Source organism: Falco peregrinus, chromosome 5 (assembly GCF_023634155.1).
Source record: "Falco peregrinus isolate bFalPer1 chromosome 5, bFalPer1.pri, whole genome shotgun sequence".
Taxonomy (NCBI): domain Eukaryota; kingdom Metazoa; phylum Chordata; class Aves; order Falconiformes; family Falconidae; genus Falco; species Falco peregrinus.
Window position 1 is genome coordinate 107129697 of NC_073725.1, and position 5344 is coordinate 107135040.

Below are 5344 nucleotides of genomic sequence, written 5' to 3' on the forward strand. Positions count from 1 at the left end.
CGGGAGGCCTCGTCCCCGAGGTGGCTCCGTTTCCGAGGGGGGCGGCTTTCACAGCAGGGGGCAGAAATGCTTCCTGTGGGCTGTGTGGTTCCAGCGCCCCAGGCTGTTTTCTCGCGTAGCGGATGTGTGGAGCCCTCTGCTTGGCTTTGGCTAGGGAGGGGGGCTCCAAATCGTTGTGGGAATAGACAGGGAAATGGGGCTGAGTGACCCGCTGGGGAGCATGCAGTTTTGAGAGTGTGTCTGGAAAGAGCCTCTCAAGAAGTAGTTCAGGCGTTTGTCTCGAGTAGCAAGCGTATCCCGTGCTGTTTAGGGAGCGTGCCCTTGAGAAATAGGAAAATTGGGAAGGGTTCAGAAACTTAACCTGCTTTAAACTGATAACACCAAAAAATGCATTTACCTCATGGAAAAAAGGCAGGGGGTGATGTGCTAGGGCCATGACTGCAGGGGAGCACTCTCTTGGCAGCCCCTTTGCAGCAGTGTGGTGGGTAGATGGGGCCTACCTCTTGCCAGCCAGGCCTGGCAGTGCTGCAGTAATCCAGGGTAAAACGCTAAAGGCTTTTTTTTTTTTTTTTCTTGACAGCAGGGCAAGTCCATCCAGTTAATGCTGAAAAAGAAGACCGTTTTTTCCTTCCAGCAGGAGTTGAGGCCTGTTACCCGCTCCTTTTTCAAAAGGCAGGGCGCCTTCAGGCTTCAAGAAACTAACACACCCTGTTTTGGCAAGACTGGGTGTGTGTTTAAAATGAGTCAGCTATGATGAGATAATGCTTACGTAGCTGACTTTGCTCTGCTAATGAATTGCCTCTTCCTAATAGTGTGGTAAACAATCAAAATGGTCTCATTGAAAGCTTTCTGATTCAGTACTAGGAAATGGCATTACAGTTTCACCGTAAGGTAGGGGTGTCTGTCTTCTCCTGTCTCTTCAAACGCGTTCTGCCGTTCAGCTTCCTGCCCTTGTCTCTTAACTGAACCTGATGGCTGCTCGCTGAGAGAGCGGCACCAACAGGAATGAAGCCCTTTCCAGTGCCACCCAGTTGAAGGCAGGTGTTTCCTACCTGCCTTATGATGGCAAAGACCAAACCTGGTGGCTAAAAGCTATCTCAAAATTTAGTGGGTGCAAGAAAGCTCAGTAGGAGGAGAAAGGGATTTGAAATAGCTGAAAGAACGTTTAACAGGCTGAGTACAAAAGAGTTTATGACATTTCCACTGACTAGACGCTACTGAACACCCCATCTCACCTACCATGATTTTAGGAGATGCGCTGGGATTTGGTGGGCAGAACGCTAGGGAAACCTGGGAGAGGGAGACAGTGGGAAGGATACTTTTCTTTGCAGCTTCATATACCTGGACTTGTTTAAAGATTTAAGAAGTTGATGGCAACTATCAGCAGCTAAGGTGGGGAGAATATCACTGGGAGGGGAGAAGGGGAGGAACAAACGTTCTCTGGAAAGCGAGGGGTCTATGGGACTCTGATACGTAGAACAGAAAAGCAGGGTGAATGCTAACAGAGGGACAAGCTGTTTGCAATAGAAGTGTACATGTAGAAAAAAATAAGAGTGTGGGAGTGTAGATGTGACAGACACGAGACGTTGAAAGGACAGCATCCTCAAGCCACAGAAATATCCAAGTCTGCTGAAGTAATCGTATTTATTAAAAGGTTTCCTACTGAATCAGTCTGTTTCTCTCTGAAATTACAGAAACAGAACTGGGCCATTTTATAATCCCTGAGGAATCGCCTGGGATTCTTCGAGTCTACCCTCCCCATAGAGCTACTACATTACAGAAGTGAAACACCTTCATCCCCACTGGTCACAACCAAAAAACATTTGGGTGCCAGAGCCTGGGGGGGGGGGGGGGGGGGGGCGGGCTGTGCTCTTCCACAGGTGTTGCTGCCGGAGGTTTCCAGCCCACAGGCTGCCCTTCGCACCACAGCCTGCTTTGCCCCAGAAGCCAGCTGCTCTGGGGAACGCTGAAACAAGACTGGGAATAACAAGGCTGGGAGGCTTTTATCTACACTGCAGAGTTCCTGCAGGTATGCTTACACTGGGATCATTCATTTTCCTGCTGACATGGCTAATCTTCGTCCAGGAATCACGTCACTGTACTTCTGCTGGCGTGGCTGTATCTGTTCTAGAGCTGCTGCTTTGTTTTTCTGCTAGCGCAGTCCCAGCAGCCGGAAGGTAAATAAATCCCTCGGCCATTAGCACTGAATAAGCCGGGTGTAAGACGCCTCTGTGACAGGCAGGCTCGGCGAGAGACCCTTGTTGGCAGGGCTGCTGTTGGAACAGCAGCAGGCGTTAGGGGAGCAGTGGGGCTCAGCAGGGGCCACAGGCTGATAAGGAACCGGCAAAGCAAAGGAGGTCCTGGGAGCTCATACGGCTCGAGTTTGGTGAGTCAGGATTGAGGAAGTGCTGCAGGCTCATTGTCGAGAAAGATTTTTCAATGCAGGGAGTTCCTGCTGCCCATGATCCTCGGTCTTCTCCACATACTTCAAAATATGTCCTGCATCAATGAGGGAAGTAGATTTAACTGAAAAAATAACCCCCCAAATCAAGCAGCTTCTGCTCCAGAGCCAAAATAGCTACTGAAAACATCCTGGTTTTTCCACAAAGCTGTTATGGAAGTTAAGAAATAGCCCGGTGAGGATTGTGCAATCTGAGTTCAAAGCCGGATGACTCAAGGTCAGCAGCAAGCAAGGTAGAGCTGGCGGTAGGTTTTGCCCCCGTGTCTCTCCTCAGCCCGGAGGAGGCCTTGAGTCTAGGTACAGTGACAAAGCAACCAGCGAACCGGTGAGGTGAGAAGCTGTGAACAGGAAAAAAACCCCAAACCCTCAAATCCCAAGTGTTTGTAATGATGAAAACGGCGCACTAGTGCTTGAAAGTGTTATGCCTTCCCTTTGAAAGCCCAGGTTTCTGTTAGTGCTCCTCAGTCCAGCACCAAGTTTATGCTCAGTGCTACAAGGCCTTGTGCACAGTGGCTGGTCATGAAAACGTGCTCACAGAGCTATTCAGGGGGTGAAAATTTACCTGCAGAAGGACCTGAGCCACTGGGCAAAAGGAGGGCATATGAAATTTGGCACAGGCTCACAGTTTCTCAGGGGAAACCTATCCTAATTCCAGCTGTTCAGCAGCAGGCTGTAAACCCAGCGTTGCCACACAGGAACAATGCATCAGGATTATTCTAACAATTCCATGAAATACCTGTCAGCTTTATGGTTGGCAGGAGTCAAAAAAGTGATAGGGAAGGAGTAGAAAGAAAATATTGCCTGAATCCTGGCACACCCGCACCTGGAGCGCCACATGCGATTCCTGTGCCCAAAGGGCAACAAGGATGCTGTGAGGCAGGGCACGGTTCCAGTGGGAGAAGTGGTCAAATAGGTTGACCAGGAAAGTGAAAGAACTGGTTCTTGTTGCGATTCCCTGTGCTGCAAGGTGTTGGGGGTGCATGAAGGCAATACGGGCTTCACGTAGGACTGGGCAAGTATGTAGAGATCTGTGGCTACCACCGATGCGAGACGGGATAGAGCCAGGAGACAGCTAAGCCAGCAAGGGGGCAGTGGTTCTGGGACAAGGGGAGGGACGGTGGGTGCTGCTCTGGTTCTCAGCCTCCCCTGGGCATCTACTGAGGGAGGCCAGGTAACAAGGTGGGCCTTGGCCGGTGGGCTCTTCTTCCCCAAGCCCTCTGCCAGCACAGCCGCATCCACCTGCCTGAGACACCCGTTACCCTGTCACAGCGTGCTGGGGGTAGCCTAGCTGGGGGTTCAGCAGCCCATGCAAAATCACCCCTTGGCTGCGTGCTGTGTCCTTCCTCTGCGGGCGAGCCCCGAGCAAGGTCCAGTGGGCAGTTTGGCAAGGTGCTCCCTGCGTGCCACCCTCCCACCCGGCCAAGCTTGTTAGGTGCGAGGTGAGATGTGGCCCTGGCTCAGTTTGCAGGGCTTGCGAGCGCTGCTCGCCCATCACGCTGCCCTAGGTTTGCACTCAGATTTCAGCCTGACCGTGACATCACGCTCGAGTGGTTTGAGTTCACCCTGTGAGCACCCACGTGAGCTGACCCAAGTCGCCCAGATTTATCAAGCCACAGCCTTAAAGAAAGTAGCATTTATTTTTGTTCAGAAAATCACAGGAAGCTACTGAGACTCATGGCTGCTTTCCTCGGCATAGTTTCCCAAACATTCTCGTGCAGCTTTTGAAAACATCAAGTACACTTCGAGAATTTGGAAGACGCACCATCACAAGCAAAACCTGCACAAGACATCGGGATTTCTGCCTGAGCAGCAGCCCCCTGCGAGGGGAACAGGCGGGCGCACAAGGTAGGAAGCAAGGGGGCCAGCTGGCGAACGCTGTGGCACTCTGCTTTATTCCAGAACATTCTTGGGAACCTTCTGCAGAAGCAATTCAATATCATCCTGGATCTTGATGGTTTCGAAATGCCGGCTGTAGCGTTTGAAGGGCACGCCGTCGGGGCCGATGAGGAACTTCTCGAAGTTCCAGGAGATGTCGTTGCGGCAGACGGGGGACCAGATGATGTACTGCGGGTTGGTCATCAGCGAGGAGGGGTCATCGTGCGGGAAGGGCAGCGCCTCTTTCAGGAAGGTGAAGAGGGGGTGCGCGTCCTTCCCGTTCACCTCGCACTTCTCGAACATGATGAAATTGGGCTTGTAGCCGTTGCCGGGACGTACGTGCTCCAGCGAGAGCAGGATCTCCTCGTTCTTAGCATTCTCCTGGAGAAACAAACACGACACCGCCCCCGGCGAGGCCGTCAGAGCCCAGCCGGGCCAGGGGGCTCCCCCAAGCCCGCCGGGGGCTCCCCCCGCCCCGCCCCGCCCCGCCCCCCGCCCCCGGCCCCTACCTGGTGTCCGAACTGGTTGCAGGGGAAGCCGAGGACCTGCAGCCCGCGTGGCCCGTAGCGCCGCTGCAGCTCGTTGAGCTGCAGGAAGTCGCGGGTGGTGGTGCCTCAGAGCGACGCCACATTGGCCACCAGCAGCACCTTCCCCCGCAGCGAGCCCAGCGCCAGCGGCTCCGCCGCGCCCAGCGGCCGCGCCGCCAGCCCCGCCAGCCCCGCCGCCGCCGCCGCCGCCGCCGCCATGGCCAACACTGCCGCGCGGGGCCCGCTCGCGCCCGGCCCCGCCCGCTCCCGCCCGGCCCCGCCCCGCCCGCTCCGCCCCGCCCCGGCCGCTGCCGCCCGGCCCCGCCCGCTCCCGCCCGGCCCCGCCCTCTCCCGCGCTCGCCCGGCCCCGCCCGCTCCCGCCCGGCCCCGCCCGCTCCCGCCCGGCCCCGCCCCGCCCGCTCTCGCCCGGCCCCGCCCGCTCTCGCCCGCTCCCGCCCGGCCCCGCCCGCTCCCGCCCGGC

At 55.7% G+C, this 5344-nt stretch overlaps 1 pseudogene; it reads right to left on the bottom strand.

Moving 5' to 3' along the window:
* Positions 1–4079: 4079 nt before the first annotated feature.
* LOC129784533 (glutathione peroxidase 1-like) lies at positions 4080–5190 on the bottom strand (annotated as a pseudogene).
* Positions 5191–5344: the final 154 nt, after the last annotated feature.